The 13,209-nt window shown below is 37.3% G+C and overlaps 1 protein-coding gene across 2 annotated transcripts in view; it reads right to left on the bottom strand.

Moving 5' to 3' along the window:
* The window catches only part of AKAP6 (A-kinase anchoring protein 6), a 495,488-nt gene that overhangs the window by 425,858 nt on the left and 56,421 nt on the right, over positions 1 to 13,209 (bottom strand). The window contains exon 1 of one of the 2 annotated variants that reach the window (XM_036734768.1): positions 3,225 to 3,583. The exons of the other annotated variant lie outside the window; for it this stretch is intronic. The gene's annotated coding sequence lies outside the window, so the exon portion shown is untranslated. Of the gene's footprint in view, positions 1 to 3,224; positions 3,584 to 13,209 lie in introns of those variants that run through there. 2 annotated transcript variants of the gene reach the window in all.

The following is a 13,209-nucleotide window of genomic DNA, read 5'->3' on the forward strand; positions in this document are numbered from 1 at the left end:
TAAAATCCTCATCCTCTGAATCCAAATACAGTTCTCAGTCCACTATACCATGGTTATCTAGACCGAGGCCACCTCTTAAGAAATAATAATAATAACTAGCATTTACATAGGACCTACTATGTGACAGGCTCAGTGCTAAGTGCTTTGCAAATAATACCTCATTTGATCCTCATAACAACCCTGGGAGTTATGTGCTATTATTTATTTCTATTTTACAGATGAGGAAACTGAGGCAAATAGAAGTTAAGTGATTTGTCCAGGGTAACATGCTAGTAAGTGTCTTGGGCCAGATAACAACTCAAGTCATCCTGACTCCAGGCCTGGCTCTCAAGGCCACAGCACCACCTAGCTGTCCTTATGATGAGGAAACTGAGGTCCAGAGACATGAAATAATTAGTCTGAAATCACAAAGCATTTAAATTGAAGAGCTAAGACTTCTGGTTCCAAGGCAAGTAATCACTCCTTCAAAAAATAATATTTTATGGTAATGACTCACCTGCAAGAGCTTTGGGGTGGTTTCTAGTAGTACAGATCAGGGGAGAGAATCTGGCCAACAGTTCCAGAGAACTGCCTCATGTCTAAAAGAAAATCTTTCTAACACTATAAAGGGACATAAGAGGTACGGAGATACCCTTGAAAGAGGAGGTACGTTTGGTCACTGGTCAGCTAGCCAAAAACATAAACCCACTTGGAAACACAACAAATACTTCTGAATATCATTTCTCAGCCTCGGGGGATGCGTGCCCATGATCACCGGATCTAGTAAATACCGTGGGTGGCATTTGGCAGAAAAGCTAAGTAACTGAGTAAGATAGCACAGAAAGTTAAAAATTGAAATAAGGGCATTAACAGCTGCTTACTGGATTTCCTCTCAGGATATGAGTCTCAAGTAGGAGGTTTTAAACTTGATGTCTGTCCTATTTAAACTAACAATATTAGCTCCTACTTATTTCCTATGAAATGAAATAGTAGGTGAAATACTAAAGGCTACAATTTCAACCTGAGAATCAGCACTTAGACTTTGTTTTAAGGGTCAGACTATTAGTTTCCCCAAATACATCTTTCTTGCCTTTGAGATTTTAACCCTTATTTCTAGGACTTCCTCACCAATGAATACTAACCATGCTCAGCCTCAGGTGCTGGACAGCACATCCCCCAGATCTCTCAATAAAGCTATTTCCTACAGGCAGGCCAAAGTGCTTGTTATTTGTATTGCACTGAAGAATCCCTAAATAATCACCACTAATAATGACAAAATGCAACTTCTTGCTCTTGAGGTCCTACATCATAGCATATAATACCATTCATTAGGTACAATGCACTAGGTATGGCATTGTAATGAAAAGCAAGGAGGGAATATCATTACCTGAAAAAGAGGTATTTCTCAATTCAAGGAAGCTTGCTATTTCCCCTCCCCTCTCAAATGAATAAAATTAAAATGAACTGATTTGCTTCACAAAACATATAATATTTTATATATAATGCTTATAATGATATATCTTTGTGAAAGGAAATGTCACATGTTATCTATGGTAATTTCCCCGAATGCACTTAAAATGTGATTTAATTTAAACATTTTTAAAAATTTTTAATAAATCATTATTCTTCCAAACTGGTTGGATTCTGCAGTTTGACACCTTATTGTTATTATAATCATGACACTATAGAATCTCATTTTGATTAGACTGATAGATCACAAAATCAGTTGAACATACTCCAGAAAGGTTTAGAAAAGAAGGAAGATCTAAATGCTAGCTTAGAAAAAATATGAATATCACATATTATGGAAATAGGGCACTGGTAAGTGTTAATGTTTTCTCTCAATCCTTTCTGCAAAGATAGCCACTTATACATTTTCCCCCTTAGATGAGGCCGTAAGCAAGGTGAATGAAGGTGAGGGAGGCAAATTATAAAAAAGAACTTTAATGGCAAATAATCTACATATAGGTGAGTTTTATTGATTTTCTTGCCATAATAATTAACATAATAATATTGTATTATATAATTGTTTTATTATGTTGTTATACTGTTGTGTTATAATATATAACGATGCATTGATACAATATAACAATATGTCATAATAATATGATGTACCAAATATATTATTTATTTTTATTAAATATTCGGGCTCCCTATATTGCCCTGGTTTATTCACAGGCTTAACTTCACTCCAACTGGCATGAGAGTTTTGCTTTGTTTCCAACCTAGGCTGACTCAAACCTCCATAGGCAACCTGGTGGACTCCAGATGCTGGGGGTTCACCATGTTGGTGCCATACAGTGCAGATGCTCAACTGGCATAACCCACTACAGTTCAGAACTATAGAACCCAACAGATCTACTAACCTCAGCTTCCCCACTAGCTGGGTTGATTGGCATACTCTACCACGTATGGTTAAACATGTTTTTTTAATTGATTTATTGTATGAAATAAACTACACCTGTATGTTTAAACAGCCACTTAATAAAATAATCTGCCCAAGCGGATGTTCTAAGGATGTCATCTTACACAACACCCACAGTTATTTTTAGATGACAGACTTTTTAAAGCCGTAATTAAATTTGCTACCCAACAACGTAGGGCCAAGTTTGAGCTGGAGAAACAATACCAGTATAGCATCTCATGTTGATTACATCAATATATCACATGGTCAGTTGAACATTTTCCAGAAGTGTTTAGAAAAGAAGGAAGTAAGATTCAAACTCTGATTGAGAAAAAAAAATATGAGAATCACATATTCTGAAAATCAGACTCAGGAAAAGTCTTAATATTTTCTCTAAATCCTTTCTGCAAAGATAAACCACTTACACATTTGTTTTTCTTAGATGAGGGTGGGGGAGGAGGCAAATTATAAAAAAAAAGACGTTTACTGTCAGATAAACTACAACTAAGTGAGTTTTATTGGTCCTCTTGCCATCTTAGACTGTAAGAAACCATTTATAGATTCACAGACCTTCAGAGCTGGAGGCATCTAAGAGATCATCTATACTAATCAAGCCATTTTTACAAAGGAGTAAACCAAGATCTAGCCAGCTGAAGTGGCTTAACCACACAGTTTCACATGTTTATAAGACTTATGACATGAAATACAATCTAACTTATAAAGAAGGGCTGCTTGAGAGAGGCCCTTATAGAATTTGCTGTCAAACTCTGCAGGATTCAAAGGCCAATTTTTAAAATCCTTCTACAATTCATACAGAATTTCAAAGCAAACTGAGTCCTACCTGAGTGGTGCAGGGGGGAAAAGGGGGCTCCAACCACAGCTTTGTTCTAAATGAGTTGCCTCAAGTTCTTTTCCCTCAACAAAGCTACTCCACAAACCGATGGTATATTAAAAGCAAGAGAGAAGAGCCCCAGATAGGGTGACCCAACTCAGGTCCAGTGCTGAGTCAGCTGCCATCATTTCAGAGACAAAGAATCGAATCCCTAATGTCTTTATCTAACACGCAGACTTAGAGGCTCATCAGGTTTCGACCCAAAGGCCCTTCTGCGTATTGAAAACTGCCATAATGTTTCAGCTCCTCAGGCACAAGGATCACAGACAGGGACTGGAATTTCACTCAACATCTGCCCCCTCACAACTAGCCGGGTTATTTTAGGCACTGACCTAAGTTCCTGGAGAATGTGAGCTGAACCACCAGCATGGCAAAGGAGGGGTCTAAATGGGACAGTCTCTTAGTAATGCTGTAAAATTCAGGGAGAGTCCTGAGCTTCCTTAAATGCCAGGGGAAGTGGTTCCATCTCCACTTTAGCGGGGGAGAAAATACAGAGATTGTTCGTGGCATCTTTTAACAGCTAGGTGGTGCAGCAAACAGAGAGTGCTGCGTTTGGAAGTCAGGAAGATCCCCATTCAAATTCTGCCTCAGACGATTACAATCTATGTAACCCTGGGCAGGTCACTTAACTGCTCCAAGCCTCAGTTCCCCATCTGTAAAATGGGGATAATATTACCTATCTCATAAGGTTGTTGTGAGGATCCAATGAGATAACATGTAAAGTTCTCTGCAAATCTTAAAGCACTACATAAATGCTAGTTAATATTGTTGTTGTTGTAATATCCTCCCCTGGCAGCTAGACTCAGAAGAAATTATGACTGTCAGAAGTATGACTCATGAAGCAGTACATACAGACATCTGGGTGACAGCGGAAGTTTTTTCTTTTAATAATTCTTAACCCTGATGGCACATGGAGTCACCCTATGTTTTGTTTGTTTTTTTTTTAAAAACGGCATTAAACAGCATATCTAAACACTACTGACCACTTAAAGAGGCAAAATTCATTTCAAGCTTCCTTCGAGGAAACAGAGAAAAAAGAAAATTATACTTGAAACAATTTCATAAGTATCCAACTCAAATACTTGCACACCTTTTGCACACTAATAACTACTTTCTAGGCTGCTTCTATCCCTTGTAAATAAGTTCCTCAGTACCCTCAGAGTCAGTCTTCCCTCCAGGATGGATGTTTTATAGGTATGTGTGTGTACACACTATACATACACACACACACACACACACACACACACACACATATATACACACATACACACACATGCAGTGTCCCAAAAGTCACCAAGACTACAAGTCACACTTTTCTTTGCAAAGATACTGGAGTGGTTTGCCATTTCCTTCTCCAGCTCATTTTACAGACGAGAGAACTGAGGCAAACAGGGTGAAGTAATTTGCCCCAGGGTCACACAGCTAGTAAGTGTCTGAGGCCAGATGGGAACTGTGGATGACTGCAGGTAGAACAATACAGAAGACCTATACATTTGGAGAAGAGTAGGTAGCATAACAATCAATTCCGGTGCTTGGGTACTGTAAAGAGGTAGGCAGCAACACTGGAGAACTACAGAGAAGCAACATCACAGGTGTCACTGATGAGTATCAATATATTTTCCATAAGCTCTGATAAGAGGCCCATCTGTTTTCTGCAACCTGTAAGTAAGTTTTTCATTCTTTGAGCTTTGTGAACATGGTACTTGAAAGGGGAGTTGATAATAACATACAGCATTGTGTCAAATGCGAAGTTCCCAGATTTTCCAGATGAGGGCAATAAGCTAGATATGTGAGAAACCCCTTATAGGAGGGGTGTCATAAGAGAATAGAAGATACATGGGAAAAAATACATGGACTAGATAATTTCTAAAGTCCCTTCCAGGTCATAAACTACGATTTTAAGATTTATCCTACAGTTAAAATAAATGCACACATCTTATTGATGGGGAAAGTATTAATCACAGATGATAATCACAGGGCAAAGTGATGATACAATTTCAAATTCTTTGAAGTTCCATCCAAGGGGGAAAAAGAGAATATTTTGTATTAGGAATGATGAAAATTCCTTATGGTACTCTATCTCCTACAAGCCTTCTTTTCCTCAGAGATAACGGCCAGTCTATTCTTTATCTAGGACTTAATAGCAAAGCCTGTGGCAAATTTAAGAGAGATATCAAAACCAGGCTCTGTGGGCAGCCCTACCCTGGCAGAATAAAGAAGCATGCACTTCAGAGGATCCTATTTTTAATTCTCATTTAAGTAACTGTCATGCAAGGGGAAAAATAGAATTCTGAAGTTTCAAGCAAAATTATTTAACAAAACCCAAGTACAAGTTCTAGCTCTAGTTTGGAATGTAAATGCTTATTTGAGATTTTGCATGTTACTGGGGGAGTCCGTGATTAGGAAATTGGGAGTTCAAATTCTTTTCTCATTGCTTCTATAAGTGCATCACATAGATAGAAAGTTAATATATGCACAAGCATTCTTCACTGTACAGAACAGATGTATGTCAGTAAAGTTAGCTACAACATTTTCTTCAGTTGAGTTAGCCAATTTCCCCAGTAAATTCTTTCATGTAAATGAAGATGCTTCAATGGAAAAAAGTCCTTTAACATTTTAGTTGAGGAAGGGGATAAGATAGTGGTTGGAACAATGGCATACTGGGTACCTTGGTACTAAAGGTAATTTTGACCTAAAACAACTAGGTCCTGATTAGTTTGGATAATTAATTCCCCTTAAAGAACCTAATTACTCAAGTTTGCATTGTCTATTTCCATTGGGCAAGAACCAATTATCATATTTTACATAATTATAACTTTGAAGAATGTGAATTTGAATAAGCGTGGCCATTTCAGGAGAGTCACCATTTCCACTCAATGGGACCTAGCTGTACTTTTAGTCAGGTCATTTGATTTCAGGTAAATCTACCTAAGTCATGCTCTAAATTCTCATTTAAATGACTAATTAGAAAGCCTATATTTTATTATTACTTTTTTAATTCTACAAAAAAAATACTCTTCTTGTCTTCTAGGACTTGGATTTTTTACAACTCAGATAACAGTGATGATACACTTCTATATTTTATTCTGATAGGAAATCACAATATATCTTAAACAATGATTTAGAATCACAAAATAGCAGAAGCAGAAGTCACCTAAAGATAAGACTACCCCTTGATTTTTCAGAGAAGAAAACTGACACCCAGAGAAAGAAGTGGTTTGGGATCTCCTACATTCCCCAGCATGTTACTCTGCTGCTTAAAAACTTCTGGTGATTCCACAGTTTTCTATCGAATAAAGACCATATTTGCTAGCCTGTCCTTCAGGGCCCTTCATAAGATGAGCCCAACTTTTCATACATCATACCCTTCACATATGCCACTAAGGCTACCACTCTCTATGCCTGGAAAGCACTAACTCAGTTCCATCTGCAAAATTTTTCCTATCTCACAAAACCAAGATTGGGGAGCACCCTATTCAAGGAGCCTCGCTGATCTGACATCCATTTGCTTCCTCTTGGAAACCCTCAGAGAGATGTGTATGCTTTTCCTGTGCTTTGACTTTGATAGGCCAAAGGATCTGAGACCTCGCTAAAGCAAATGATCCCTCCAAAGACGCAGATTGCAATTTGTCTACAGGCTTATCATCTAATTCTTAGCAAAAATAACTTGCAAAAGTTATTCAAGTATAGATCTTATCCATTAGACAATTAACTCCTTAAATTAACCACATCCTATTCACCTTTGCATCCTCAGTGCCTAACACAGGGCCAGAACATAGTAGGTCATCAGTGACTGCAACAATTATTATCCTATGTCATACAGTCAGTTGGTGTTAGCTGGCCCTTTAAACACAGTCTACAGAGTTGCTCTTTTTCCCTACTTGAAAAATTAAAATTGTGGCTAGTAAATATTCCCATACACTTTTTCAGCTTTTGGATTATAAATAACTTTTAAAGTTAAAAAGTTGCTGATCACTTGTTGTCTCTTGCCAAGACATTTCTTTTGTATTTTGTATTGTTGATTCACTGTTCATTTATTTTCACTTATTCATTTAAGATTCCAAATATTTTGCATCTGTTGGGTTGGTATCCCTTGTAAAATGTTCTGGTAATTAAGATACTTCAATCCTTCTGCACATCACAATATCAAGCACCTTTATTCTGAGTTTATTCCCATCATCTCCCAAATGTATTATTTCTATAATATAATGATTTTCTTAAGAGAGAAATTCAGGTGAGTATAGTTCTTCATGACCTTCCAAGTTATGAAAAAGCTTATGATTAGCTTCTGGCAGATAAGAGATCCATCAGGCTTTGAGATATGAAGAGAATAAACATTACAGTCATCAATGTTCCAGATTCCATAACACCTCATATTCCATATAGAATGAGTTTTGCCAATATCAAAACAGAGTTTACCAGAGCTCATCCATCATTAACTTGAAAGGGGGTTTGCTCATTTGACCTCACAGCAACCAAACTCTAACCTTTACATCTCTTTGCCACAGAAGCTCCTGAATTTTCCACAGCTGGGAGCAGGAGAGTTATAACAAGATTCCTTCTTAGACAGATGCTGACATTGTCAGAGAAACAAGTGATCAAAGGAAGCCCACAGAAGCAAAATGTCAGGGGTTGTCAGAAGGTTGAAGAGGTGAGGTTAAATGCTTGCTCTGAATGGAGCAAGACTAGAAAAACCACAGTTTGGAAAAGTCAGGATAGGATAGAGGTATGCAGAGTACTGCGTAACTACAACACTGTGATCCCCTTCCGGAGGGTATGTGAGCTCAAAACTATTTTCATAACAGGATCAAGACATTTTACCTTCTAATACAGTCAATACTGAGAGCTAGAATCTATGTAAATAAAAGGTCTGAGGGTGATGGGTCCTCAATAACTTTTAAGAGTGTAAAAAGGGTCCTGAGACCAAAAAGTTTGGAACTGTTGATCTAGAGGAATCAGCATAATACATAGAGTGCTGGACTTGGGGTCAGGAGGATCTGAGTTCAAATCTTGCCCCAGACATTTTACTAGCTGTGTGACCCTGGGCAAGTCACTTAACTCTATGTGCCTTGGTTTCCTCATCTGGAAACTAGGGATCATAAAAGCACCTACCTCCCCAGCATGTTATGAGGCTCAGTTTCACAAACGTGTAAACAAACTCCTGTAAAGTGACAGATAAATATTAGCTACCATTATTATTATTATTACCATTATTACTATCATTATTTTTATGGGAGCCTTAAGCTAACCATACTCTTCCTCATTTACCTGAAGGCCATGTAACTGCAGGCTCAGATAGGTATGTGACAAATCAAATCACGTCTCTAAAAACATGACAAGTCCATACAAAAAAAGTTTGTTTTCTTGTTGTTCAGTCATGTTCAACTCTTTGTGACCCTATTTGGGGTTTTCTTGGCAAAGATACTAGAGTGCTTTGCTATTTCCCTCTCCAGCTCATTTTTCAGATGAGGAAACTGAGGCAAACCGGGTTAAATGACTTGCCCAGGGTTACTCAGCTAGGAAGTGTCTGAGGCTGGGTTTGAACTCAGCAAGAGGAGACTCTAGGACCTGGGGCTCTATTCACTGTGCCATCTAGTTGCCCTATTTACAAAAGTAGCCTGCTATAAAACATTTAGCATATAACAATAGAGCAAATACCAGTCTTCTTCTTCAGTACCAGTGCTATAAAGTCTTTCCACCACACAAGAACTTAAGAACCATCATTCACTTTCTCTTCATTAAAGTGATTTACCAACCCATCACTCTAACCCCTCTCTTCCTATATCAGCAAGGCAATAATCACAATATAGATGATAATTGTCAAAATGCCTACGTGCTTCTGTATCACAAAATATAAGAGACTCTCCATATAGAAGATAGAAGAAGTGAACCATTTATTCAGACACCAGAGGACCAAATCCCAAAACCAATAAGCCCAATCTATCGCAGCAGCAAAGAATTCAATACACAATATCACAGCAGAGAACCTCTCCATCTCAAAGCCATCTGCCTCCCTGCTGGGGCCTTGCCAACAACAAACACTCACAGCACAGCTAGCACACCTGCCTCTGCTCTCTCCCTCAGTTCTAACTTGCTCTCTCAGCATTTCCTGTGGCACACTTCTAGTTCCACTGTTCAGCAAGCTCTTCCCACCATGTGACTTAGGCTTCCTGTGATGTAAGCAGGTCACATGGCCTATTAATGGGTAGGAAAGATCTTCAAATCTAAATTGTCATTATACTTCCTAAGCACTAGAATCTTGAAGTCATTATCCAAGCCAAGAAGATAGAGAATTTCTCCAGATGCATTCATTGACATTGAATTTTGAGGTCTTCAAGGATAGGAATTATATCTTGTCTCGTGAAAATTCGATCTGTGTAGCATCTAGCAGAGTGACTTGCACAACCAATCAAAGGATATTTGAGGGAGGTGGGCACACTGCTAGGCTGGTCTTTAAATACCTTTTTTCATCCACTTATTTTGCTATTGAACAGTTCATATGAAATCACAATACTGTTTGTTGTGCTGTGTTTTTTCCCCCCTGGAAGAGCCATGTGATTCATTTTATACAACACATGCACAGTGCATGGAAAAAAAATGCAAAAGAAGAAAGCATGACTATGAGAAGTTTTCTTTAAAATATAATACAAATGTGTAATAAGGAAGTCTTTGGAAACCCAGTGTCAATTCATTTTATTTTTCATCCTGACCTTAACAACAACCACAAAAAGAAAAATGAACATTGTTATCTAGACAATAGACTATGAAAAAAAGTATTTTATCTGGGAACTGTGAATTTCCATTATAATAAAGATTATTTTTTAAAGTACATAATAAATTCTACAAATTTCTTTCAAAATTATCTTGCCTGACTGTGGTTCCTTCCCAATTGCCTTCACTTCTTTTCTTTGCGTATTTTAAAAAATTTCAATGATCCTTTATTTTTCCAAGAGTGGGGTGGGATTTACCAGTACTTTATAATTAATATAGGGTTTTTTCATGGAAGTCCTCTGTTCTTCTGGCTCTGGACATAAAGGTTTATAGTTTATATGTGTCTCTGGTATAGTTCTGATCACGCAAGCTGCTTGGGCTTACTTGTCTACACTGGTATTGACTTTACCAGCAACCCTGTTTCTGATTGTCCATGGGCTTCTGGTTGACTTTTGTGCAGTTCTGGAACGAAAGAAGTCACTTAATGAAGTTTCTCCTTGGATTTCTTGATGAATTTCAGGTTTCTTTTAGCATAGGTATGTGGGAGCTCATTTGGTGACCTCTATTCAGATAGTCATCTTTGGCTAATATTACTGTTTCATTTTTCTACTCCTTCAATTATAGAATGTTTGGAAAAACTCACATCACAAATCCATTATAACATAGAGGATCCGAGGAAATATGTTAAATAATAGAACTTGAACTAATGAAAATCAGCAATGTAATTGGCAAATAGCCAAACAAACTGTGGCACAACAATGTAACTGAATATTACCGTGCAATAATAAACTATAAACACAAATACAGAGAAACATGGGAACACATATGAACTGGTGCAAAGTAAAGCAAGAAATAAAATACACAATGACTACAACAGTGTAAATGAAAAAAAAAAAACCACCAAAACAATTGAAACTAAATCCTGAGAAATTATAACAACTAAATTTGATCCCAAAGAAGAGATACACGAAGGTGGAGGCTGTGGGACCGATTGTGTTAGAGTTTTTTCATTTTGTTGGTTAGTTTTACTGAACTGTTTTTCCCCCTTCTTTCTTTTTTTAATTTGTTCTTGTAAAATATGTCTCTCTGGGAAAGTGAAAAGGTACATTGGTAAATGTTGGTGATGGAAAATCAAAAAATATCAATAAATGTTATTTTTTTAAGATAAAAGGAAAACATATTCCCAAGATCACCAGTAACCGGTTCAAAGAACTAACTAACTCAACAACAATCCAACAAGGTATTGTTTGCCATCCCCCCAGCATTCTTAAAGACCTGATTGTTTTCTACTTTGGACATGTAGTCACAAAAATTTTGGAGCTGGACCGAACTCAGTAAATATATATACATATATACATATATACACACACACACACACACACGCACACACATATATATATACATATAGTTCCACTTATTCTGATTTAACAATTTAAATTTTTCGCACTTGCAACTGTATATATATCATGAGAATTTCATGTATAGATCACATATATTTTTCTTCTTGTTATATAGATCACCCTACTTTTCAATGACCTATGGGCATAATGACTCTTCAATATCTTGATGAATTATAGACATACCCCATTTTATTGTGCTTCACAGATACTGCATTTTTTTTTTACAAATTGAAAGTTTGTGGTGACCATTCATCAAGCAAGTCTATTGGTGCCATTTTTTCCAATGGCATGTGCTCACATTGTGTCTCTATGTTGGATTTTGGTAATTCTCATAATATTTCAAACTTTTTCATTATTATTATATCTGGTATGGTGATCTTGTAATTTGGTTCAGATGATGGCCAGTATTTTTTAGCAATCAAGTATTTTTAATTAAGATATGTACATTTTTTAGACATAATACTATTGTACACTTAATAGACTGCAGTATAGTGTAAATATAAGTTTTATATGCACTAGGAAACCAAAAAAATTTGAGTGACTTACTTTATTGTGATATTTGTTTTATTGTGCTAGTCTGAAACCAAACCAGCAATATCTCTGATTATATTCCTTATTTTAACTGTTGCTTCCTTTTAAATTTTTTATGCCATTAATATCTTATCTTTCTCTGCTAGTAGTCTGCCTATAATTTAAATTTTAACTATCAAATATATTGTAATGGAAATGACTCTGCTACTCATTAAGGGAAAAAAGACTATATATAAATACACTTTACAATTATTTTATGTTTGTGAAGGGAATTTTCTCTTAGCTCACAGAATTCTGCAAAGCCTAAGAAGCTGCAAAATGTCTTAATCCACATAACATCCTAATGAGGGAGCTAAATAACTTGATAAACTTCCCACTAGTTAATTACCTTATTAGAGATTTTCTCAGTATGAATATGGTAGAAAAAAAAACAGTGAGAAGTGGCTATTTTATTGGGATAAGATGCCTGCTCCAAGAGCTGGGTCTCCAATGTCAAGGTTTGTTTGTTGCTTTGGGAAATATCCTCTAATAGCCCCAGATGCCTATAGAACATTGTAAATTTCAATAGAAAGAGCCAAGGAGATTCCCATTCCACTATCCAATAAATTCTCTGTCTTCCTCATGACTTGGACCAAACTTTTCCTAGATCCATAATTCATGAAGTTTGGAATCAGTCAAAGGGTCACACTTGAGCACCTAGAGGGCCACATATGACCTCGAGGCCACAGGTTCCCCACCCCTGCACTATACCATCATAGTCTGACAACCTACAACAAGAACAGGCTCAGTTCCCTTGATGACTTAAACACTCCCCTCCACTCTTACCACCAGCCCCCATTCTTCATTGACAGCAGCCTCCAACCTCACATGCAGCGATCAAAACTGCTTCCACATTCCCCCACTGCTCATTCCCAACTATCAGTCATCACCACTCTGCTCTCTTCTTTTGCTTCTGTAAAACGAATGGATTGGATCGGGAGGCCTCTAAGGCCTCTTCCAGTTCGATCCCATGAAGTGGTCATCTGGCTTACGAATGTCTTTCTGCAGACTGAGTAGACACAGACTTCAAGCTTAATCTCATTTTCCAGTTTCTTGATACATCTCTCTAGAACAAAATTACATTGATAAGTGTTTCAGCAAAGGGAGAGGTCCCTTACGATCTGTCTTTTACCTCGTTTAGCTTTCCCCCTAAGGCCATTCACTTTTTTCTTCTTGAACCCCCTTAAGTCAGTTATCTAAGCTGCTGCTGTTGTTCTCAGACCTTGATTTCAGTGGGGACCTGGAATTTCTCC

The sequence above is a fragment of the Trichosurus vulpecula genome, chromosome 8 (assembly GCF_011100635.1).
Source record: "Trichosurus vulpecula isolate mTriVul1 chromosome 8, mTriVul1.pri, whole genome shotgun sequence".
In the NCBI taxonomy this organism is placed as follows: domain Eukaryota; kingdom Metazoa; phylum Chordata; class Mammalia; order Diprotodontia; family Phalangeridae; genus Trichosurus; species Trichosurus vulpecula.